At 40.7% G+C, this 26,941-nt stretch overlaps 1 protein-coding gene across 3 annotated transcripts in view; it reads left to right on the top strand.

Annotated features, from left to right (window-relative positions):
* sipa1l3 (signal-induced proliferation-associated 1 like 3) overlaps positions 1 to 26,941 on the top strand; it is an 83,623-nt gene that overhangs the window by 25,834 nt on the left and 30,848 nt on the right. For 2 of the 3 annotated variants that reach the window (XM_031743925.2, XM_039622712.1), the window contains one exon: positions 18,317 to 18,399. The gene's annotated coding sequence lies outside the window, so the exon portion shown is untranslated. Of the gene's footprint in view, positions 1 to 18,316; positions 18,400 to 20,373; positions 20,472 to 26,941 lie in introns of those variants that run through there. The other variant, XM_031743926.2, reaches the window with a different exon arrangement.

Genomic DNA, 26,941 nt, shown 5'->3' with positions numbered 1-26,941 from the left:
TATTCAGTAATGCACTGAAAAGGGCTGTATGGTTTTGGTATGTGTATTATAGAGATTTGAGTTCAAGGTGATGTGGTGGAACACAGCTGCTAGCCCTCAGTTAATATTTGACTCTGTAAGTGTGTAGTCACTGGCAGGAGAACAAACTAAAACGGTCTAATGAAGTCTTAGTGGAAGAAGAAGGGCTGGGCACAAGTACAAACTTTCTCTCCCATGTTAAAGCTCCTCCAGCTGCCAGTGAGTGTGCAACACCTGTTCTCCAGGTCTGTGTATCAAACGGATCGGAGCAAAACCACAGATCTAAGTGGTTGGTTTGTGGCTCCAGCGGGAGCTTCGTCAGATGCATTTGCAATGTGAATTGCTGCTGTGACACATTGTCAGACAAACAGCTTGGACTCAGGCCACTCATCGAGGACCGGACACTGTGCTGTGGTGTTTGTCATCACTCCTCTCTTTTTTTTTCTCCGCCCTCTGCTTCGTCCATCTGGCAACGGGAAAGATTTTTAAAAAGAATAGTATAACAGAGATTTGAAGGCTGTCAGCAAAGACTTGTAAAATGTGTCAGGGCAGATAAGAAAGCTGACAAGAAAAACATGAGGAAAAGATAGAAGATAGGGAAAGTTGTGGATTGAAATTTTAAGTGTGTGAATGTGATTCCAGGTTATTCCTGGCTCACAATGGGCCTTTTAAAGGTATGCATTATTATGACTGTATACAGTTAAAACACAGAATCTGGCTTGCCAAAACCTTTCAATTTTTTAGATGCAGGAGAATCTGTGGATTGAATAACATGTGACCCTGTGACCAGGTCTTACTCAGAGACTTTGAAAGGAGAGCACCACAGTTGTCGTTTAAAATTTCTCACTCGATGCAGCTTGAGTTAAAATCTGATTCGTTACCAGTATTTTTGTTTTTCATCTATAAATTTGGCATCTTATTTCAAAAACAGAAGTATTGTTATCACCTCCTTGAAAAATCACCTGAGAATTACACAAACAGCCTTCCAGTTTCTGTTTTGTATTCATTCAGGTGGTCATTGTGTATTTAGGCCAGCATGCTGCCTCTATAAATGCCAAAACAAAGTGTTACTCCGTGTTCATGGAGTTGCGCAGTGACTCATTTCATAGTGAAACTCGACTGCCCAGTTTGCTCACGCTCACCCTTGCTCTGTTGTGTATGCTGTAAGGATGGAGTTGTATTTCCTGTTTTGCCAGGTGTGTTTGGACTGTTTGGACTGTTTGAACATGTTTACAAGAAAGTGTGCCTCAAGAGTTATAGACATGCAAGTATGCTCACCCAAAAATTTAAAAATTTAAAAAAGAAAAAAAGTACTCTTTGTACAACAAACGCAGCAGTGAGATCACCTTCAGTCTTCTGAGATTGTAGAATAACCAGTAACTTTCTAAAAGAGGGAAAATGAAATCATAAAGGCTTTACTAAAGATCTAAACAAAAAAAAGACCCTAACATGAGGAATATACAAGACAATAACAGATCCACGTGACCTTAATGTGTAGTTATAGTTTTGGATAGGTGGAGGACTGTTCCAACTGTTATATCAGCGGAGCTACAGAGCCTCTACAGCTCCTCAGCAGACAGGTGTATGTCTGGCTCACTCACTGTGAGTACAGCACGAGCGTACCAAAACACTTGAAAGTGACACTTTGGTCTAAAATTAACTAGCAGTCTCACCAGGTGGGTCACATAGAAGAGGAGTGGTCCCCATATGGTGTACCTTAATGCAAGGCCAGGTGTGACTTGGGGATTTTATGACAAGCAAACATTATCACTGCAGCTGTACAAAGAGTAATGAATGAAATTTAAATTTTCAGGGTCTTTGATTAGTAAATATCAGGAGATGACATTGTGAGAAAATAAAACTGATCACCTTTCATGAGAAAACCGCTTAAAGAATGAAAAGACGGTTAGGAGAAACTAATTTGGAAGCTGTGTGTCTTTCAGCGCCTTCAGCCCAAGGGCATCATTTGTTGGGAGGAGTTAATATTAATACTAACCTGATACCAAGCAAGTTAAAGAGGCACTTGGAAACCAAAAATCCCTTCTGAGAGAAACGGTGCCTGCTGTAAAAGGGCACACGATCTGAACAATAAGCAGGAAGATGTGTTTGATATTGCAAAAGTGTTGCACAATAATGGCCCTTTTCCACTAGTATGTGCTCAATTTGACTCGACTCTGTTTCGGTTGTTTTCCATTACAATTGAGTACCACCAGCTAATGTGTGTGGGGTCGTTATAGCAACACGGCAGAAGTCCAGTGACGGCATTTGTATGCAACACAAGCACAACATAACGATGGAGGATGTCAAGACGATGGCATATTTGCTGCTTGGTGTAAAGTTTTTTTTTGTCAGACTCGGGGAACTTTTCTTTGTTGCCGATTCTCAAAAATGGAGGTCTTAATTTTCGAGTGATGATTCATCGAGTGATGCCATTGAATAGCCAATCAGTGGCATGGAGTCTCTTTACGTTACATTTTCAGATCCACGCTTGGAACCCTGGTTGAGCAGGTACTAAAAAAAGTACCTGGTACCAGGCACTACCATCTATTGGAAAACCCTAAAAACCGAGCCAAGTCGAGCGGAGTATGTACTAGTGGAAGGGCTATAAGTGATATGGGGAATAGTGCATCTTGCTAGATGATGCATCATCAAGTGCCTTGATCGGTGCAATCAGAAGAACTGATAAAAATCCAGATGGCATTTTTTGCTGATGTGAGTAAAAGTGTGCTTTGATTTAAAAAAAAATAAAATAAAATAAAATGTTAATGTGCACTGGGAAATATATATGTAGAATATGAGGAATGACAAAACAAGAGAACATCATCTGCATATAATCATACCCTCTACTAGGGCTGCACAATTTTGCATAAAATGAGAATCACGATTTTTTTGCTTAGAATTGAGATCACGATTCTCTCATGATTTTCTTTTCCAATATAAATATTTATTGCACTTATTAACTGCACATTAACTTCGTAACAGTTGAGACTGAACATAAAAACAATAAATGCCTCACATTTTGTGGTTGCCGCAAAATGTTGTGCTGCTTGAAATTCCGTCTCCACCGTTGCTCGACACTGCGTGTATAGAGCAGGTAGTGCAACAATAGAAAAATAGCAACAATAGAAAAATAGTTGCGGGACGGCACTGTGTAGCGTTTGTCTAGGGTGTTGATCATTTTCCTAAATCCCTCGTTTTGCACAGTGTTGATGGGAGCCATATCTTTGGTCAGGTGATAAGTAATAGCCTCCATAATTTCTTTGTGCCTGCGGGAGTTCGACGTGTATAGGGAAGCGCTGTATAAGGTTCCCGTCATTGATGTTTGGGTGGTTGACCGGGGCGGATTTTCTCCTGTCACTTTCTCGTGTTCTCCGTTGTTTTTTCCCTGCCAATTTGAGCATCACACGGCACAGCTTCTGTATCACGTGGTATAAGGCTCCGCCCTTGTCATTTGTTGAGCAGGAAGAGTGAGCGCTTGTTTTCATGCAGATTACATCCCGGATCAAAATGCGGTACAATCGTCGTCGTCTTTTTTTTCTTCTTTTTAAAAAAAAATCGTTGTCATTTGGAAATGAGATCGCACATAAGTATGAATTGAGATCGCGATTTTCTAACGATTAATCGTGCAGCCCTACCCTCTACCTTGATTTTAATTTATCCCCTTAAATGTATGGATGTGGAAGGACTGTTTAGCTTCTACAAGTCCCAGCCCAATCCCTGCTACCACACATATCTTGGATTTGTTTGATGATTATGCCTAGAAAAATAGCTACATGGGTGAAAAGAATACATTTGAAGTCTGCCAACAGAACTTGGCTGGTTCAATGGGTTAAAAACTGACAAGAAATCAGTTGAGTTAACAAACTGCAACACTAGCTCTTTCTCATATCAAGGCTGGTTTTGTCCTTATCAGTTCTGTTGGTCTGTTCACAGCAGAGTCAATGCAGAACAATTTGTAAGAAGAAACAAAACCAAAAAAAGGTTATTATAATGGCTGGAGGATTCAGACTCTGAGAATTTGCAGTCAACCATTGAAAATGTACCCGAATGTGTGTGAAAACATAGAGGATCATATTTGTGGGGTTCCCCTGCACATTCCTCCTCCTTGTATTTTCCATGTATTTTCCTGTTAAACATTTCCAAGTCTGCTGCTACCCCCATCTTCTCTGAACGCCTTTTTGTACCCGATCCTAGCAATTTTTCACCAGCCTAACCACAGACAGTGAAAACAGTCTAGAGTAAGAGACATGACTCAGGCTATATATACAGCTATATATAAGTTTAGCAAAATAATGGTTCTTCTGAATTTTAATGGAGAATTGTTTCTGTTTTCTTTAGCTTACGAATCACATCTAGGTCTTTTTCACAATCCGGGATTCAAGGGTGGCAACTATAAATTTTTAGAAAGGAGTTAGAGGAGAGGGAGGAACAAGGGAGTGGTAGATGTGTTTTTAATTTCCTTTAGCATGCTGCTGCTGCTGTTGCTGCCTCTGTCTGCAAGCCCTGTGGCGGATTGAAGAAGTCTGGGTCAGGACAGGGTGCGGGGGTTGACAGTCGCCCAAATGTAGCCGAAAAGATGTTGAGTGAGGACAGGAGAGAGATGTTTAAAAGAAATGTTTTCTTGACAGCAGCTAATTCTGTTAACAAATGTTAACCCTCAGTCCTTACTGCTGTACTCACATTGCAATAGCAACAACTGTGTGTACAAGCGGTCACCTACCAGGGTCTATAAACCTCATTCTTTCCACCATAAGATTCATATCTAGTCATTTTCTTCCTTTTCCTGCCAACATCTGAACTTTAGATTGTTCTGCTTTCTGGCTGTTTATGGCTGTCAGATAGTACATATACTACCATGTATAATGCGTGCAGCATGTAAATGTGCTGTAAAAAGCTCACACTCTCTCTACTTTAGTGCACTCTGTTTTTAAAGAGCAGACTTGAGGTTTTCTATTGGACTGCATATGCCTGAGATCTTTTTTTTTTTTATTTTTACACCACAGTGACTGTAGAAAGTTACCCCATTATGGCCCCCACGCACATGAGGAATATACAGAGAAATAAAGGTTTTAATCCCAGCTGTTCATAAGGGCATTCACAACTCAAAACTTTGTAAATATAATTAAAATAATGAAGCAATTTGAAGTAATGGCTCAGTCTTATAAAAGTAGTCAAGTCTTGTCTTCTCCTTTTAAAGTTCCTGAAAATTTGTTTTTAGTGTGTTTAGCAATTTTGCTAAACTTGCGCATATAAAGTTTGAGCCCAGAGAATTTGAAGTATCCCAGTCTACCTCCACCCCCGCAAGAAACTAGACCACCCTTCAGCTTCACAGCCAGTTAGTGCTCTCTCCTCTTTCTTCGTGTGAATGGAGAACCTATAGGTGCTGAGTTAAAATTCATCCATACTCAGCACCATCCTGCACCTCTCCTATCACGGATGTTAACCATTCTACTGTGTGAGGTCATTAGTAAAATGTATTTTAGAAACCGTAAAGACATCTATCAGTTCTGCTTGAGGCTGTATTTTAAGTGTAAGATATGTTCCACCACAAAAACAGTAATGATTTTAACAAGAGAATGGCAAGGGCTCTCTTAGGGCTGCAAGCGTTGAGATTCCCCTACAGTCTACAAATAAACTAATGCTTTCACGTTCTCCTGTATCGCAGTTGTATGTGTGAAACTTGGCTGTCTTTCTGTTATCTGTTTATATCTGTTTGCTTCTCTCTTACTTGGTGTTCTCACATTTACTGTATTTTAACACAGCTGAATTCCCAGTAAACCTGTTCTCACATACATATTTTTTCTGTCCTTTTCGTCAGACAAGAGAACGACCATGAAATGTTGACTTTAACACGGCCCATTAACTACAGGGAAAAACACGTTGGTGCCATTTACCAAGCGCTGTGCTATTCTCTGGAACTTTCAATTTACATTGTGGGAACATGTGAGACTGACATGAATTTGTCCTGAAATGGAAAAGTGATTTAAGGTTAAAGTCGACAGCTGATGCATTCTTGTTTTCTTGGGAGTTTGTGCTCTTAAGCTTTGTTACTCTGTGCAAGCTGTGTGATAGGGACACTGCAGACTGCATCTGTCATTGAAGTAGAGGTGACTACACCTTGAAGCTGCAACCTGACCGGGTGTGAGATGAATTTAAAGCCGGTGATTGTATTATCCAGGTTGGAATACTTGACTGACTTCATTTGTGAGGCTGATACACTCAGAGGCAGGTATTGCTAATAAAAGGATGAAAAGTTGCATATAGTAATCTCCAAATCCAGCAGCAGTTAAACGCTTTCTCTTGCTCTGAGATTAATTTGACCTTACAGTATTACACCCACAATAGGCCAAGCCGTTCCCACACTTCATCTTGAACTAACCCACAATTGTGGTACAAACTGTCTGCAGAGATAATCCCAGAGGAGTCCATCATTTCACAGGCATCAGAGGAACCGGCAGGCACTATTACCTCTATCTCTGTCCGCTATCTTTCAGCCCTGACATGCTTTCCCTCCACCAGCTGAGCTTATCTAGGCCATACAGCTACACAAATACTGGGTGGAGGCAGTCAAAGTTTTCAAAGAGATCAGACAAGAGGCACGACTTTATTGTAAATCATATTGTTGTCACTGTCTTGATTTTCAAGTGTAGTGACATTTTTTTTAGTGTTATACAAAGTCTGACCCCCTCACCTTAGGTAAGAGGAGACTGTAGGTAACCGAGGGGGGAAAATGATCTGCATCAGTTGGGCTTGTTTCTGAGAGCTCACCAAGTTTTTGTGGAATAATGTCCTAACTGCCTCTTCTTTCAATGGCGCTATGGGGGGTTGGGCTCAAAACAGTGAGAGTCTGAGTGGAAAAAAAAAGTGAAAGAGAGAGAAAGACTAGCTGGATTTGTCTCAGAGGCCTTCTTTGTTTGACTACACTGTAACCCCATCTCTCTCACACACACACAAACACACACCCCTTGACCCTGTGCTCTTTTGCTATTGTCAATATGGAGCAGGCTGCAGAAAAGAGGACACCAGTGTCACTTCTCATTAATCAGCAAAACTGACAGGGATGTCACTCAGGGTACTCTTTAATCTTTACCCTCAGAGCGCTGAGCTTTTGTTCACGTTGAGTCAATTTCCTTCTTTAGTGCAAACATTAAAATTGTTCTGCTTTCCGGCAGGTTTCTGGCTATTTATGGTTGTCTGTCTATTTTTATTTATTTATTTTTTCCATGCCCCTTCACCAGCCACCATTGTTTTGGGGGGGGGGGGTTGCTAAATTGTGGAAACATGGATTGGTCTGGGTTTTTTTGTTTGTTTTTTTTCTTCTAGAAAATCTTGCGTTGCCAAATCCAGTTCTTAGCCTTAAAACCCCGATTTGGCTCATTTTTTGTGCCTGCACTGATTAAATAATCTTTTTTTAGAGAAGTGCACGGAGGAGTGGGCTTTAGGAATTTTTTGATTGAAGCTTAACCCGAGCTTGACCCTTGCTGATCCGGTCACTGGAAATATTGTGATGAACCCTTAATTTGAGTGCTTGGCCAGGAGTGTGGTCAGGAGGCTGTTGAATGAGGGCTTGCATCTGTTTACATCAGCCCCACAATATCCACCTCAGAGATGGTGTTTGTGAGACTGCGTGCACTTCAAGGACCCGAGAACAAGCCCCGGCCACTCTGACTGCCCTCTGAAGAAGATAATTTACTTATGGCGATCAATAATCATCAGATAATAATCAATACAGGACTCTCATCAGGTAGTTTTTGATTGCGCTGACCACTCCTGGTGAAAATCTTGTGCACGATGAGAGCAGCTCTTCCCTGCCAGATATAGTGTTTCTATAAAAGCAAAGCTTCCAGAGGAAAACCACGACTCTGTCCCAGCAGTTTGACACATCTTCTCTTCTCCCCGCTGGAGGCTCTCTTCCTGAAGCATCATCATCATTTAGCCTCATTAGTCTGTCACTGCCCTGATTTGGTTACAGGAAGAGCCTTGAAATAACCAGCAGAACACACACAGACACACAGAGGCATCACCACTCTCCTGCTCCTGCCTCCTCTTAAAAGCACTGTTGTAGAAAAATAACTAAGAAAATACAGTGAGGTGGAAACAATCCATTTTATGGACAAGTTTGAGAAACATAATCATGTTTTCTTTTGCCATAAGTCTTATATCCAGCTGCGGGCCAACCTGAGGTGGGGGTTTAACACAGAGAGACACTGGGGAGTGTATTTACCTTTCCAACATTAAAAGAAAGTAACGTCGATACACCAGGCAGAGAGGTAACCTTTTATATGCTGCTGAATGATTAGGTTGATCATAATTATTCAGTGTAAGTAGACTGATAAAAGCTGAGCCACTGAAGATAAAGATTTCATAACAAGTCATAACAGTGTTCTGGTTTCTTTTTTACTTTTTGTTTAAAATTTGTTGTAGTTGAGGTCCTGGTAAAGTGAGGATTATAAGCAGTCAGAAATAGCTGTAGATGAGCAGTCATTCCTGTTGTATTTCTTTGAAGTCCACTTGACATAAAGGGCAGATGTTTAGATGGTGCATAGTTGTGTAGTTGCTCCATAAACGAGTCTGTGGTTTTACAAAAAAGTGGCACTAAATTGGACATTCGCATGGAGTCTCGCACTCACCATCTGAAAGGTGCATCACCATGAAACAAGCAGAGCCACGGACGCAACAACCAAAACTTCCACTTATGATGATATCTGGAATATTTCAGTTTTCTAGAGATAGTGTTGTCTGTACAGTGAAATAAATATAAAGTCATTATTCATTCAAAGATACCTCGTAAAAATAGGGAAATGAGACCAAATATTCAGTAACACCCTTCAGCACTTTAAGAAGTATGGGGAAATTAGACCTGCTTGCTTTCTTGGTGAGAGTAACATGGGAAAGTAAGTACCGGTAGCAAATAAATATGAAATATGAAGCTAAAGCCATTTTTGTTTGTGTGTTTAAGGGATGAGAGAAAAATTATGGCGGTAGTAGAATAATTGCATCCTAATCCCAATCAGATTGCAGATAGTTTTTAGGAGTGTTACAGGTTCATAAACAGTCAAGATAACTGACATAGTGATGCTGTAAAAATTTGGAAACAGCAGCACAAATCACAGATGCGTATTTGCTGCACATCGCGGTCTTTCTCCTCCTGCTAACCTAAGTTGTTGAAGGGGAAATGCTAATGCTAATCAGTATTGTGCTAGACAGATTGAATATGACAGATGGATTTACAGTAATTGAAACACCGTCACAATCTGCCTTCAGAGCTGTCATCTTTTTGACAGGTGAGCAAACATGAACATTATTCCCAATTAGAAAGTCATGTGTCACTGACAGTGTGCAGTGTCAGGCGTGCCTCGACAACAGTCTCTCCATAATGCGTGATCATTATTTTAGTATTATTTATTTTAGTCAGTAATTGTTAACTACAGCACTGAAGTCTTTGTCAGTGTCCAGGTCTTATTTGGAAATGTTTAAAAAACTGGTACCTTCTTTTTTCAGTTGTTTTGATAACTAAACAGAACTCAAGATACATAGAATTCTGTTTATTTCAGACGATCTGTGGCTTGTAATGTAATTCATCAGCATGCATTAGTTTTGGTAGTTGCATGCTCACTCACTGCAGAAATGTAAATGCAGTGATTTAATAGAGGGTGCTTTTGGAGATTTGTATTTGATTAACTTGCCTGTTTTTCACCTCTCCCCCAAACTTCACTTGGCCCTGCCTCGGTTTGGACTCAGGAACTGCCAAACCAGTCCATCAAAGCCCCTTTTGGGCTTCTTTTATGGTCAGGTTTCTGGGGGAATGTGCCAAGTGTGGTTCAAGGGAGGGGGAGTTTTGCCTGATGTTTGGAGGATGTGTTAACCCTTTTTAAGCAGTTTGAGAGTTAGTTCATTCTCTTAAAATGGAGGTAGATATCTTTTTCCAATACTGAGTTATTGCAGTTCTCTTAAACTAAGCACTGCTACAAATTAGTTTAGTACTTTATTGTAAGTTAATTGTAATTTCCTGGAGTGGGTGGAGCTACTGACTACAAAGGCAGCAGTTTTGAGTTTCAGCAGGTCTCAAGGTGTCCTGCCAAAGGTTGTGTTGAAAAAAGGGATATAACTCAGTGCAGAATTGTTTTTTGACAGTCATCTTCAGTTTTGGCTGACTTAAATATGGTGCACTAATCCTCAGCTGTCAACAATGGCTGGTTTATAAAGTGAAGTCCGGACTTTGTTAAACCTGCAGTGGAGGAAGTACAAAGCAGTGTTAAAACCTCATTCATTACTTATCATGAGATAATGAAACAAAAATAAATTATTTATTTAGATAGCGATTGAAATACACAGTTAATCTCTACACCGTTATATTTAACTGCTGAAGCAAAATGCCACTTATTTACTGAATGAATGTTAAACTTTAGCTGTACCTTAATATAACATAAGATAAACGCTGCAGTGAACACTCAAGCCTGTTCTGTCTGTGTGAGTCAAAGAATTTTCCTTGTGTGCGCCTTTGAATTAATCAGTGAAAAGCTGCAGTAGCCCTCAGTTTTTCCCCTGAGACCTCTCTGTGGGAGCTGCAACAGCTGTGAAGGTGTAAGGCACCCCCAGGACCTGTCGCTACAGCTGCAGCGCCACACACACGCGCTGTCTCACACTGCACGTCCATGAAGGCCAAGGGCTGCAGTCGGCCTCCTTTATTATTGTCTGTCTTCTGTATGTTTTTGCATTGGGAGTGTCTGATTTAATACGCCATCCTTTCTAAAATAGTCCAATCTTTGCTAATGAACGTGCTTAATGTGCTCCTCAGCATCTTTTTTTTATCTAAATTACCAGGTGGGAATTTCCCATGTTTGAATTGTGCGTAATGTGCTGTGATCAAAGGGGCTCTGGAACGATGTCTAAAATTAAAAACAGAACCAGATCCAGATATGTGGTCTCTTTATTGGAATGTTCGTGTGTGTTAGGGTATGCAGGGGAAAAAAAACTAAGTAGGTAAAGATAGATATTATCCTTACACAAATTAAACTGTTTCAATGTTTCAATATGTTTTGCGATGGAAAGCTATTTTTAGTTCAGTGGTGGAGTTTCAGCCTGTATCTTGCCTTTACAGCAAAGAAACATGTGTAAGTCTTGTCAGGAATTTGCCTTCTGGCCTGAGTTTGGATGATCTTGTGTCTGATCTGCACGTCACTGCACAGAGATGCATCAGGCAGTTTGTTTGACAGTCAGACAAAACAGGGCCCCGTTCTCCACCAGATACAAAAAGGTAGCTGGCTGACAAGATCTTGATGGTAATCGATGCTCCCACCAACGCAGATGATATGCCTTGAAGAGTTGAAAGAATGACTGCGTGATGAGAAAATGTCTGTGTGGTGACAAAATTCCTTTTTCATGAGATGAGCACTGAACATGCAGGCAGGTCTCTCTAAGAAGCCATCCTCATTTTATTGTTAAAAGTGAAGGTTATATAGTACTTATTATAGTACATATACAGGGTTTCTCTTTGCTCGGGAGTCTTGACTGTTAAGCAGAAATGTCTGTTATGCTTGGGTAAATAAAATCCCAATCAGCAAAACTAGTTGTCATATTATTACAATGTGTGGCTGTAACTAAAACCTCTCTTCTCTGCGCAGGAAAAACCACTGTGATCAGTGGGATAAAGATTGCAGTTATATGGTTAGGAAGAATGAAGGCAGAAAAGGTCACTTTCTGTGGTTGCTTTGGAAGTAAAGCAGAAATGTAAACCAACACAATCTCATATTAGTTTGCTGAGTGTGGCTGATACTAGCAGCATGTGTGTGTGTGTGTGTTAAGTATTCAAAATTATCCCCTAGTGCCTTTTCCTAATCATGTTACCTCAACCTTGATGGAAAATGTCAAGAGGTCATGGAAAAGTGTGAAGGAGCATTGATAAAGAGAAAGGCGATGCAGAGAGCCAGGTGGCACTTACACTAGGCTCCTTAATGGTGTGATTGTGAATGTCTGTCATATTGAAACAACAATTTCCAGAAGATAGAGAGCGTTTTTCATATATATATATATATATATATATATACACATATACACACACACACATGAGGCAACACCTTGCCAAGAAGCAGATTTGATTACAGAAATGTATTTTACTCTATTGTGGACAGAGACAGCTGGAGACACCACGACTCAGCAGTCATTCTGCCACCTGGGGCACTTGTGCAGTTGGTGCATTGTAATAGTAGAAGTGTTACTATAAAAGTGTTACACTGTAACAGTGACAAAAAAAAAAATCCCAGACACATGGACTTTTGCACAGACCTTTGCACTCATTGTCTTACTGCGAACTTTATGTCACTCAGATCCAAGCAGAGCCTAGCGGAAGAAGAAAGTATAATCAAGGCCTTGTGTATTTGTTATGAAGCCTTGATTTATCACTATGTATTATGGGACAGCCATATTTTTGTTTACGTATTCTATTTTTAATAAAAAATGGTCCAGTATATCCTCTGCTGAATGAGTTCATTTTAAAAAGTAAGCGAAACATCTTTGTTTGAGGGGTTTGACCAGGTCTTATTATGGCTGCAGCACAGATACGTCAGGGTCATTTCACTTAGTTACTGACCTTCCTAAGCAAAATTATTTGACTGTTTTCCCATAGCCTACCAAGTACTACAGAAACACAGTAGTTCACAGGGACGTCCCCAGTTTTACTTTCCATGTCAATATTTTTCCATCACAGAGCGATAAGAGCATGAAAGCTGTGTAGCATCTTAAAATCAAAAGTCGACTGCTGTTGTGTATGAATAAAATAAGACAATTTTGCTTGGGCAGCTATTTTTATCTGCTAGTGGATTGCGAGAGCATCAGGTTTGAATGTCTAGTCGACTAGTCTCGCATATCCCTGCAGTAAACTTCTAATGAGGAAGTAAGATTTAACCGTCAAACTTTTCTGCTCTTTATCAGTAGTTATTTTGTCACCAAGTTCAAACACTGTAGATATAAAAGCCAAGCTCAAGAGTTTGATTTATGGCTTTTAAGTCCACCAAAGATTGTGTCCTTCGCGACCATCCTTATAAAATGCCAGGAATTTGCCAGGCTGAATTATGTTATGGGCACAAAAACAAGTAACAGATCCTGGAAGTCTGCTGATGTGTGCACTTTTCTGCCACTCAGCTTTTTCAACAGTTTAGAGGCCATGCAGACATGCTTTGGTGCTCATGTAGAAATTGTTGTTAGAGATGGACAGACTATATAGTCCTCAGTGGGAGGAAAAAAAACACATCTGAGTAAAGTAAAATAATAAAATAACAGGATCAACTCCAGTGCCTTTAAGATCTTCAGCTTTGGAGAGAGGAACCAGCTGATGGACATGTTATCTACATTACCGCGCTGTGCCTTTATTATTTACTGCTCTGCTCTCGGGTTGTGTGTCCTGATTGCCTGCAGCCGACCGCCTACACCGTACATCTTCTCGCTGTTGCACCTTTACGTTCCTATAGCAACCAGCACCAGCATAGCGATTAAACATCTACAGCAACATTTCCAAGTGGTTTTGGTAAAAAGGAGCACTGTGTATTACACATGACTTCATCACTTATTTTCCTCCTATGTTGCCCAGACTTTAAGCCCACAGTCTGTGGACTTCATTCACTTCTTAGACATTAAGAAATGTCTGATTTGGAGTTTCTTTTTTTAAACCTGCATGTGACCACTTAGCCTGATTGTCGATGTTAGGGTAATTGATGCCAGATAAGAGTTGCCCTGGGTGTGTTTAAGTTTCTTTCATGATTTAACATTATGGAAAGAAAGACTAATAGAGTTTGGGTGTTTTTAACATAAAATGCTTTGAGTAAATAGTTGCGGCCTGAATCTATTGATGGATTGCCTTAGACATGAGTGAGCTGAGTCATACCCTGCTTGTGTCAAATAATGCAAACTGAGCACGCTTACACTGCAAATACATATGGGTACATTTGAATGGGAGGCTCATCAGTCTCAGATTCGTATTGATTAAATGCTGATTGATCAGCCCAGCTCTCACCCTCATGTATTTGTCGTATGCAGTGATATCTTTTTAAGACAGCGGGACAGAGCCATGCATCATTATCGTGTGACACATAGAGGAAGGAAGCAAACCGGGCTTTTTTTTCCCACCCACGGCTTCATTTTAATGTGAATTAATTAAAGCGGAGGAAGACAAGAGGGGTCATGCATGGGAACAGAGATGTAAAAGGGAAGCTGCCATGTCTCCCCCTCCCAAGCATTGGAGTGTGAATGGGGCTGTCCACCCTCTCTGTAGGGGGCCTCCCTATCCTGAAACATGTGAGCTCATTACACATTTCAGGCTCCTGTTTGATATGTAAACATGTAAACGTACACACAATATTCTGGAAGCCGAATAAGAGTACATTCAGGAAGATTTGGATCCTGTAAAGATCTAGATATTTTACAGTGTATGAGCAATGGAGATGATGGCAGTGACTGGGAAAAGCCTAAAAGCCTAAAAATTATTTCCTATTATTTAGCTAAGCTAAATAATAGGAAAGCTAAATAATTCCTTCAATGCTTCCTCAAAGTGGCATTAAACCACCAGAAATGTTGAATTACATCCAGTTACATACTTTCAAATAATATTTATCGCCATAAGGAAAAATGCATGTGAAACACATCAATTAATTAAAGAAACCAGTAGGATACAAAAAAGAAATTAATATCTTTATGCTTTAACAAAAAACTTGATTTTACCTTATAAATGTAAGTTATTTTATATTGGGTGTTTTTAGGTAATCTGTTAATTTCTGCAGTGAGAGGTTAGTGTGGGGAAAATTTTATGTACATTATCCAATGCACAGGTGTGGAAAAAGAGCAGCAATGTGCACAGACACTGATGATGTTACACTGTCAGTAAAAACATCAGTAGGCTTAACTCTGAAGGAACACTGACACAGCAAAATTGCATCAGTGTTAATCCCATCTTAATCACAACATAATACTAATGATGGTGCAGGCTTACACACACACACACACACACACACACACACACACACACACACACACACACACACACACACACACACACACACACACACACACACACACACACACACACACACACACACACTCTTTTAATGCCATCAGTGGTTGCTGCACATCTTCTGCAGGTAAAATTTCTTGTTCTTCTCTGAAACGGCTGTAGCAGAATTTATTTCTTTATAGCTGCTGTGATAGCTTTACAGCAATCACAGCAGCAGACAGTGACTCCACTGCTGTTCGTGCAGATATGCAAAACTAAAGCCTCGGTCAACAGGCACATGTGAACACCTGCTCTTAGCTCAGCTCTGCTCTCTGCTGCATGTGAAGGGTCAGTGGTGTGAACATGTGGTGCTTGTGGGGGCCACCGAGGTCATTTGTCTTCATCCATGGTATTCATTGGATTTTCTGAACTTCTACGGCAGCGTGCTCTACTGTGACACAGCCATTCATCAGGACCACTGGACCACACAATGCAGCAGAGCCATCTCCTTTCACTAACGTGTTTTGTGGCATGCAGGTGGTTTATAAGAGGACTGCACTACGAATGGGCGTGTGCGATTCCCATGTTTGCTTCATTAAGCTGTGGAAAAGTTTTAGACATGAATGGGTTTTTTTATGTACTATTTTTAAAGTGTGTTAGAAATAAGTGACAGTCGAAATGTGTGTTTGTGTTTGTGTAGGTCCCTGCTACTTGTCCTCTGATAATGTCTCTGACTGTACTATGCCGCTCTCAATAGGCCCATTTACTGTGTAACAAGAAAGCATTAAATGCTCCCTTCCATGTGAGCATGTACAGAGCCTGAAGCAGAAAGTCTGGTTTAACAAAGAAAGTTTAACAAAGCCCCCACAGTGGTTGGGTCTTGATGCAGCAATGTCATCATATTTGTTTCCCTGCTGTGATGCGATGTGGTGCAGCTCATATGTTTTGCACCTTTCCTCAAACATTACATAAAATTTCATGTAATTTAATGCAGGAAAAAGTGACATTACTTTTGAAAAACGAATAAAGCGTTAACACTGTTCCCTGAAACATTTTGACGACAGTGCGACTTTGTCAGATGATGAAGATGATGCTCTTTTGTTGTCTTTAAGTTTTCCAAATATTCACTCCTTTGTTTATTTCACATGGATGTATTTTTTAAGTTAGAAATGGAAATTAAAAGGTTAATAAATCTGCTTTTTTTCAAGTTGTGAATAAAATTGATGTGAATAGTTGTGTACGTGTAGGCGTACTGAGTAAACATAGAGCTAGTTTTCATTCTATGCTTCTGCATAGATGTTAGGGAGAGTGTTTTCTTGATTTTACTGCTATAATGTGTCCTTCAGAGAGAGAGAGAGGGAGGGTGCACGCGCGGGTGTGTGTGTGTACAGTGTCTTACACTGACAGGCAGGTGTAATTACTTTCAGGGGTCTGCGGTGCAAAGTCTTCCATGGTTGGGAAGTTTTCACTTTGAGTTTAATTTCATTTTCAGTGCAGTGGAGTGGAGCCTGAGCCTTAAATCTGTGCTGACGCTGCTAGCTTTAAGGACCCTCACTGCTGTAGTAAAATAGATGCTCATGCAATCACTGACCCTGCTCTCCCCCACTGCCAAAAACAGTGTGATTATGCTTTGTGCGGCAGGATAAGTGGACTCTGATTGATCATTATTGATCAGAACTGTATTTGCCAGACAGTAATGGGCCTGCCCCTCAGGACATTATGTCTGCTGCTTCTCTGGCCCCCCTTCTCCCCTATCTTTATGTCCTACTTCAAGGGCCCTCCTTCTCATTGTTTAGCCTCTAATCACAGAGCACTAAGCTCCTTCACTTTGCCTCCACTCATCTTCTGTTTCTCCATCTATGTTTAAGACAGAGGTTAAGGATGGAGGTGGATTGTGAGGTTAATCAAGTCAGGGAGCACGTGTGTTTGTTTCTCTTTACGGCTCTGTGCAGGTCAGGAACTTTTTCCAGGAAGAATTTTGCAAAGCCTACTTTAAATGATGCTTTTAAATGTATTTGCATACCGGCTTGCTTGTGTGTATACAAACTTCTTTGAAGACTGCATTATGGTTGCTGGCAGTCACTAGGTGAAATCGGTTGGTGCTGCACCTGAAACCTCATTGTGATTGCTTTGGTCTCTAGCAGTTTGCCGCAGTGAATGAGACTGACCTGTCTGCAAACACTGAACGATAAAGTAGCTTTAAAACTTTTGAACCATGTTGGTTTCACTGGTGAGATACCACTTTTACTTCAGAATCTTTGCTTCTGGTTTATGCTACACGCTTTCAGTTTCACTACTGCTGAGGGAGCAGATAGTGGTGAGTGTTTGCAGGCAAGTTGGTGCCTTCCACCAGGTGACCGAGGCAGTCTACTATCAACCAAAGCAGACACAAGGAGGGTTTGGGAGCGGCACCATATTTGCAGCCAGCAACCTCCAGCAAGCGTGTCACTGACCAGTCTCCAGGCCTGTGTGACTGAGACATATATCACAAAATGTTATAGTTCAGTGATAACTGTAAAAATCTGAATTATATACTTTTCAGCTTTAAGCCAAAATTAATCATTAAAACACTAAAAGAAGTGGAGACTTGACCCCTCTTCCTCTTGACAAAGCCAAGCAGTAAGTTGCTTCAAGATTGAAAGTGCAAACTTAACTAAAAAGAAAAAAGAAACTCTTCCATGGGACGCATATGTCCAATAAAAGCAAGTATTTCATTAGCATGCAAATACAGCTGATATATTGTCTTAGTTTTCTTTTTTTCCTCACTCCTCCGTGTTGTATCCCTGATGCAAGGCTCTGTACTTGGGGATATTTTTCCATTTAGTTGTATAAATCTGATTATATGTGGGGGAAAAAAATCACAAACTGCGCTGTGCTTTTCTGCAAAACAATCACCCAACATAATTTCCCCTCCTCTATCCAAGAACTCAATTACAAACATGGGTTCATTAAACAATGGTTTCACTTTAAGTAATTTTTTTTTTATTGTACCATAACGACTGGTTGTGGAGTCTGCTGGCTTGTTTACAATGCAGATAGACCGCCCCGAGCCTCTTTGTTCGTACTCCTCACAAACAATGGACGATGTCTGTGTGAATGCTCTGATGAGCGTGGAACTGATTACAGCTACACATACACACATTATCAGTACCACACACAGATTATATGACAGGCAAAAAGCTGAAAACATCGTGCCACATTTTATTCTACAAGTTATGCTCACCTGTTTGGCATTCTAAAAGAAACTTTACAATTATGTAACACCGAAAAGAAGTTGGTATCATTTTTTAATAAGATGTTTGTGCCTTGTCTCTACAGAGTGAAAAACCGGGCCGCCTCTGCCTACACAGTGACATCAGACGTCACCACAAGCTTCGCCTGCATAGCTGAGGGCAGAAAAGGTAAAGTTAGCATGTATGGTGATGGGTATCTGCATGGGTAATTCATTTTTTATAATGTTGATTCTTGAGCTGAACTTCGAGTTGAAAGGCTGATTTTAAACCAAACGTATGTAAGAATGCTTTGTGTGAGCTATCTGACACAGTTTAGTGTCAGTGAATGTTTGTGTCAGTTGTGGAGCCATTGTTGAGTTTGAACATAGTGCTTGGGTATAAGCGAAGTGAGATTTAAAGACTCGATCAGAGGCTAATTGTCTTGATAATCTCAATATTTTTCTGCAGTGTAGGTGGGAGCTGTCAGCGCTGCACTGCTCTCTAGGAGATAAAGCACTTCCTCATCTGCATTTTGTACTGATAATGGAAAGAAGGTCACTTGATATGTACTCTGCTTGCATAAAAGAGGGCTACACAAGCAGCCATTGTCAGAAAACACTCTGAAGTGTCCCATAGCAGTCTCTCTGGTTTCTGTAACAGCTGCTTTGCTCTGTTTCACTCTGGTTGTTGTCATGAATGTGTGAATCTGATTTATAGCTCTTTTGTTTTGTTAGCTTCAGGAAGCATTTTGATTTGTCTCCGAGCTGTCTGCATTCACCCACAAAGCCTTTTCTATCATAAATTCAATTTTGTTACTGCTCAGACTATAATTTATTCTTAAAATATATACTAGAGTCTTGACATGTACTTTTCATCCTGCTGCAATTTACACATATATCAGATCTTCTTACACAGCATAAACAACATTAAATAGTTAGAAAAGTGCAGTAGATTCATCAAGAGAAATATTATTAGTGACATTTTGATGGAAAGAAACGTAAATAAGTTAGGATATGTGTGTGTGTGCGTGTGTGTGCTAAGTGTGCCCACAACTATTTGCCTGCGCTCGGTTCTGTGTTGCACATGAAACCGCCTCATAATTGTTCTTACAGGAGACGGACATTCTCACCATCTCTAATGGATGCTGTAGCTATCCTGTTAATATCTGTGAATGTGTTGCCTCACTGTGAATAAATCTGAAATAATCTTATCTTCAGTGTGATTAAGAATCTGGATTTTTCACACATTTAGTTAAATAAATTAAATGAATCTAACATTTCCCAGAAAAGTGATAAGTGCCAGGGCTACAGCTAAGTCTTTATTCTTGATTAATCAGTGATCATCATCAATCAAGTGCGCAACCTAAGGCGAACAGAAAATGTTTTAGAGCCCAAACTGACTAAATCAAATGACGTGTTTTTTCAGAACTGTTGATTACGTGGCAGATTTTTTGCATGAAACTACATGTAGAAGCAAAGACTATGGTACAGTGTGCGTGTATTTTTCAGTACAGCAGTTAGGTCAGCTGCTTCTGCTAAGAAAGGCTGTGGTCGTTCCACTTGGCATCTGAGGTTCATGACCCTTTTCCTGCAGGGACTTTTCCTGAAATGCCCTTTAACAGTTCACTGAATCATCATCATCATCATCATCGTCATCATCAGCTCCTGGCATGTTGACCACTGAGAGAAAGGGGAAATGACATGTTCTGTGTGGAAATGAGCTGGTGCTGTTTCGTAGAAATTTTTCTGCAGCAGTGGAAATTGAAACATCAAGTGATGCAATATGTGAATACTTTCATAATCATCTTGACCTCCCTTCTGTGATTTTTGCACAATCCCTTCAGCTTTCTGTTCGGCCGCGTTTTCTCACCACTACCACAGATAAACCAGTGAATGATGAATCGCGGTGTGGGCTGCAATTTGTGATCTTCCAACTGGATGCAAATCATTAGACTCATTACGTCAGTGCCTTTTTGTGTGTGTGTGTGTGTGTGTGTGTGTGTGTGTGTGTGTGTGTGTGTGCGTGTGCGCACTAAATGAATCTAGCTCTTTTCACCCCAACCCCCGGTCTTTCTGCTTCTCTTCCTCCTCGCCCTCACGAGCTGCTTCAGTGTCGTGGGACAGCAGCCTGACGGACAGACAGGCAGATGGAAGTGACGTTGGCGACATCAGCGGGATTCAGCAAAAGCAAAGTAGATGGAAATCAATGGCGACAATGACAGTGGGGTCAGGAGAGACTTGAGGAAAAGGCTGGGGAGGAAAGTGAGTGGAGAGGAAAGAGCTGCAGCTTAGTAAAGTTCAGTGTAAGACAGAGATGTCTCCTACAGATAACTCAAACGGACCTATGAGCCCAACACAGACCGGAGTCAGAGGTATTCATTGTGTGCTTCCTTCCAGCCTGGTGTGCTGCAATGTTAGTGTTGTTTAAAGTGTTTCCTGGAAAGTATTGTTGTTGTTTGGTGTTTCCTGGTTCACATTAAGAATGTGATTTCTCTGTAAAGAATAGGTCTAATTTGGAATAGGTCATGGGGTCCGGTCTGTTGGGATAATATTAGAGCAACAAGGCTGGATTTGCATTTATTTCTTAGAGGATGTTTCCTGTTGTAGGAAAATGTGGATCTTTAACAGCTGGTTTTTGACAGTGCTGCCTTGTCAGAAGCAGAGCCTCCATTTGCCACGTATGCCAACATCAAATTTGGTTATCAAATCTGTTGTTGCGGAGGGAAAACAGGTTGCCTCTTCAGTCTCATCAGGGAGGTGCAGGCAGACACCTGCAGACATCCTGTAGCCTCCTCCTGACTCCTCCACTGCAGAGAGCCATCCGGTCCACTGAACACACACTCACTCCCTTTTAAAGGCACTGACCTTTCTGAAATCCACTGAGGATTTCTTTTTATTGAAGAGTTTACCATTTACCATTGGCTTGTTATTTTTGACCAAAGCCACCGTTAAAGTGGATGTATTATGTCTTTATCCAGCTCCATTTTTATTCTTGGACTCTGTAAGAGTTGCTTTGCATGACAAAATTAATGCCTGTTTATCTTATAGTGCAGCCCCTCTATTCATCCTCTGACTGCCTTTTAGGCCATGCTTCTTCTTCTCCTCTCAGAGCTGAAACATGTTCACACCAAACACCCTAGAATTTTTTGTCAGTCATTAATTATTAAAGAAAAAAGATCATAGTTGAATTTTTAATGAAGTAAAGGTCAGTAAAATCGGGTCAGCATCAACACACCCTACATCAAAAAATTCATTCAGTTTAGTTTCACTTCATACTTTTTCAAACAAGAAAACCAACATGCTCAACTCCAAATAAACCATTTAATGGGTGCTCAGCCATGTAAGTGTCAGCTTATGAATGAGAACTTCAGCTCTCATACTTACACATATAAAGTATTTGCTATTACAAGGCAGTAAGAAGAAAATGACAAGCCTTCTCTCTGTGTTTCTAATAGTCATGTAAAACACAAGGCAAAGGTGGCAACAATCAACAATACATCAATGTGCAACTCCACCCACATGTACAGATCATCGAAACCTGTACAAACCAACAGACACCATTAACACTGTCTGAAACACATTCACAGACAAAAACAAACCCAGACGACGACGGTTCCTCATTTAGTCCACCAGGATACAAAGTTTGTAAATGATATATAAATACGCCTCCCTTTGAAGAAGCTTACGTTCTCTGTCACCACCTCTTTTCAATGACTCAGTCGCTTCAGGTTGAACACACTCAAACGTTATAAGTTGATAAATGGTGCTGTAGGAAAGAAGACAGTGTGCAGAAATCTCCTCAATCTCTGTCTTAATATGTACGAGTTACTGATGAATCATTCCTCTTGTCCATATGTGACTGCACCTTATTTTCTTATCTGAAAGCAGGTTATGTGATAGTGAAGGACCAGTAATTAACAAAGATGTTTGTATCATGTTTTTGTGCTTGATTTTATTTATTTTTTTTAACTGTTTTGAAATTTTCCAAGGTCAAAGATTTAGACCTTAAAGGGGAAATTAGGGCTGTCAAACTGTCTCAGATCAGCTGTAGATGTTTTGTTTAACTTCTATATCATATCAGGTTAATAATGACTAACCTGGGGTCAGTCGAGACCTGGCATCTTCTTGCCTGACCTGTTCTCTTGCAGTCATGGTGGCATGAATGCCAGATGTTGTACTCTGCTCCTGTCTGCCAGTCATACATTTCACCATCTGTTTGTCAAACCAGCCCATGATGTAGCTCACACTCTAGTGTTGTTTGCACTGTTTGTAAGTGTTGCAGATGTTTTATATCCAGAGAGTTTGTTTTGGTCTTTTGGCGAGTTATCTGTTGTTATTATATCATCAGAAGCCCCTTCGTCTTTGTTCTTGTTGCCAGCATACGTCTGGTTCATCCCTCCTTATCGGTCACATTTCACTCTGATCTCAGGTCTGCCTGCATTGCTTTGACATACCAGTGAGCAGCACCTCCTCCTCCAGAGTGATTGCACTCATTCCACTGGAAGCTGCACTCCTCTGCGAGCTCTGTCATTACTACCATCTAAGCAGTATAATTACCAGCCTCGATGTGTGTTTGCGGTGCACGATCCAAGCCTGCATCATGCTGAGCAAGCCGGAGTGGGTGAGCAGAGCGCGCGCGCGCGAGAGAGCGTGAATGGGAGAGCCAGAACAGGGGAGGTACATCCCTGAGCTAACTAATTACTGTATGTGAGTAATTAAAAAGCATTAAATGTCTGCTTTTTATCTTCTGAAGTCGGTGCCAGAGACTGTGCTGGATGTCTCTGCCCTCGTCTCACTGAAGAGGAGGGAGATTAAGTCTTTTTCTTTCTTTTTTTTTTTTTTTTTTTTCCTCCCATGTGTGTCTCCTTTTTTTTGCCTGTTTGTTTGCAGTCAATGATCAATTTTTTATGTTGATTTGCTTTAAAAATACTCTCTTACTTTAAATACAACTGGTTCTCAAGATTCCCACCATCAGGCATACAATATATTAGCTCCTTACTGCTAATTACTTATGCATGAGGTGAAAGTGAATCTTTGTGATGGGGATGTTTCTTCCTCACACAGCAACACCATTTGTTTTGTCTCAGTACCATTTACTTAAGAAAAACTGGGACCTCGAGTTGAGAATTCGTCGTCCTGAGAGTTTGCATTTAAGAAAACTAACGACATTACCATCAGCCTCAGCTCTACTTTTGCTTACAGCTCATTGGCAGCTGTTAGTACTCTCGCAGATTTACAGTGTTTAAACATCAAACATGCTAACCAACAGCATGTTAGTAGCACATCTGTGACCAAGTATTGCCACACAGTGCCTGTAGCATGGCTGTAGATCACATATGCACTGCATTACCTCACAGAGGGGCACCTCAAAGGCTGAAGTCCTTACTGCAGCAGCCTGGGGTTCACTCTGCCCCAGACCTTGAACTAACTACACGTCTCTCTACTTTTCTGTTTGTCCACATTATCCTATCTGCCAAAGGCCTAAAATACCAGTAACTAAATTAATAAAGTACACCTTGCCTATACAATAAACACCAATAAACCAAGAAAACACACCAATAAACACCGAGCACCAAGAGCTTCTATAGGATTGGATGTTATTTGGCATCCACATTAGAAAGAACGCAGGTTTAAGTCACTATGATGTTGGCTTCACTTTTCAGACTCCAATCCCACCTCTCTAGTAAACAGTCTGTGTGATATCCGACAACACTGATTTACACTGATATGAAATTGCCATTGCTAGCAATTGGCTGCCCCGTGTCCTGAACGCTACTCTGGGAGCTCCTGGTAATGAGAATACGGCTGATCTGAACCATCTCCTTGTAAATGTGAGAAAGGACAACTTCAGAAAATGTCACGACCTGATTCACCCGGTGTTTTCCGGAGTTTATGTGTGAGAACAGCTTTAATCAGATGTGTTTCTCACTAAGGAGCTGTGTTCTGGCAAAGGTCACTGATAAAGAAGACCACACTCTCTGCATTGCTTCTCTCATCAGGCACCTCAGACATATAATGAAGCCATTCTACCGCTCCGGCAGCTGGGGCGGATAATCTGCGATTGGGCCTCAGTGGATCACAGGACAGCCCTCTGAAAGAGGAAGGACTCTGTCAGAAAGCATGATCAGAGCAGGCGTCTTTGGCCCGGAAGTGACTGCGGTTACCTAAAAACAAAGACATGATACATCCGCGCGGCTGTATGACGATAGGGAGATTCTGTTTGCCGTGAATGAGTTTTGTTGATGTTGCCCATGTGTGTGTGTTGTGTATGAGTAATGCGGTCTTAATGCCAAAAAGGAATTCAGCTAGCACTCATAAAAGCCATTGTGTATCATAAAAGACACTGGGACCACTGTGAGCTGCCTTTACACAATGGAAAGCTCAACGTTATGCAAATTGGACTTTGTACAGAGATAGCCACACCAGGAGTCGACATTTGTAGAGTTCACAAAGACACGTGTAGCTGGAGAGAGCACATTTTCTGCTCGTTCTCACTGGAAATACTCAAATGTTTAACTCCTGTCTTTCTGGAGCTTCCCTTGCAGCTCCGTGTGCAACAGTGTAGTGTGTCACTACTTAAATTTTAATGCTGGATGTAATTATGCAGTGGTTCGTTGTTTGAGTGTGTGTTCCTGCTGGTGTTTGAATCATATTACATTTTTTAAAGCTCTAAAATTGTACTGTTCCTCTCTGATTAACCATGACCATGAGTTGGACAGTTGATGAAAGTGAGGTGAAAGCACCATGTGATGACACATACAGTTGAATGTAGTGCAAGATACAGGTGACAGATGAGTGGCATATATGATGGAAGTGGGGACATGAAACCCTAGGATTTTGTGAAAGTTAAGTATAACAGCAGAGTAATTTGGAACTCAAAAGCAGTACAAAAAATTATATGGTGAGCAGTGGAACTTTATGGGCATATTTTATAAAGGTATATATGCAGATGATGAGCTTATTCACTGTGAGGAGACTTATATAGATAAGAGCTTTAACCTGACAATGGAGACCTAAATAGAGACTGAGATTAAACAGAAACCTGAGAATGATAAAGGAAAGAGAGAAATGCTAGTGGTCTGACTGCAGCATAGAGAATTAAGCACATTTACATTTCAGACATTAAGCTCAATCTCTTATTAATAATAAGTAACCCCCCACTGAGACTGCTATTATCACATTTTCACACTTGCTAAATTTCCTGTTGGTATCTGCAGCTCTTAAAATATTTTCCAGAACCAGTGGTTTCTGTGTCATTCAAAATAGCTGTTAAATATGTGCATTTTTTGTCCAGGGTAAGCAGTGGTTTGGCTACAAAATGTTCTGATAGCTGCAGGTTATCAGAAAAAACAGCTGAAAAAAATCCAAAGAAAGTGGGATTGTCTTGACAGCACAAGGACAATACCTCTGTGAAGCTAAATGTAACAGGCTGTAATTGTATCTAGCTTGCTCATTGTGCTATGCTCACACTAGTGTTCTGCCAGTGTCAATGCAGGCCGGTTTTCTGGTTTTCATGGCTCTGACAGTACATGCTGCAGACAAGATAGAAGTCAGACAGAAGAACGTCCTGTAGAAAGATGAGACTGAAACTGCCCACTGCAGCCACTGTTTGTGCCTCTTTGCCTTCATGCTGAACTCTGCTGTCACTCCCTTTCTTTGCAACCAATCAGTATTCTACCCAGGGCAAAGTTTTGTTTGTAGCCTCTGCATTGGTTGAATTCCCACAATCCCTCTCACAGCATAGCGAGAGCTGGTCAAATGAGCACAAACAACATCATAAATCCACATCAGTCTCTTCAATACTAATATGCTATGCTGTAGTTACTTAAATGTAAGTGAATGTAAAGTAAATGTTCTTCAAAGCACTAAAGTGAACCTTTTAACTGTTCGTCACTCACAGTGAAGGTTTATCAGGTTTGTGTTTAGAAAGAAAGATCCAAAGCATGTCATTTGACTATTGCCCTCCTGGTTCCAGGGCAATAGTCAAATGACTATGGGTTTGGTTTAATTCTCAGTAAAATTTCAGAGTCAGTTTTCAGTTAAATGTGAGGTTTTAAATGATTTTGAAGATTATGACATTCTGATTTCATTAACTTTTTATGCAGCGTCCCAACATTTTTCACCGCAGAGCTGTACTGCCAAGATCCCTTACTGGGTCTCTCTTTACATTTGCATATGGACCACCATGCCAGCACATTATCATTTCTTGCTGTCACGCAGTCGAGTCATAACCACATAATGAAAAAAAATAATAAATTCCCTGCCGGTCACCCTGAAGTACCAACGAAATCAAAACCAAAAACACGCAACCACAACTTCAGTCTATTGTCTGCACTCACGATGACCGAAGATCAGAATAGTCCAGTCTTCAGGTTGACAGAGTAAGCTGGAGGTGACCGTATTCCTGTACCTGTTCGATGAACATGTAACCATAAAACCTCAGAAGAGAGAAAACAGAAGTCTTTATAAGGCCAGTTCATTTTTAAGACTTGGTGCTGTGTGAGTGTTATGTTAAAACATACTGTTGTGGTTCACCAAGCAGTGCTCCAGTCTCCTCCACCCACTTTCTTGACTCTTGATATCTACTTTACCAAACCTCACCCTTTTGGCTAAAGTGTTCTTTTGCTTTCTCTTTCTCTCTCTTCGAAAAACTATGAACCACACAAAGTTGTTTGTTTAGTGTCGCTCTGCGGAAAGAGTAGAAACAGAGTAACTTCTTTGTGACTGTCACA

This window comes from Oreochromis aureus, linkage group 14 (genome assembly GCF_013358895.1).
Source record: "Oreochromis aureus strain Israel breed Guangdong linkage group 14, ZZ_aureus, whole genome shotgun sequence".
Classification (NCBI taxonomy): domain Eukaryota; kingdom Metazoa; phylum Chordata; class Actinopteri; order Cichliformes; family Cichlidae; genus Oreochromis; species Oreochromis aureus.
Note: the sequence above shows the minus strand (reverse complement) of the source record. Positions and strands in the feature narration are given on the sequence as shown.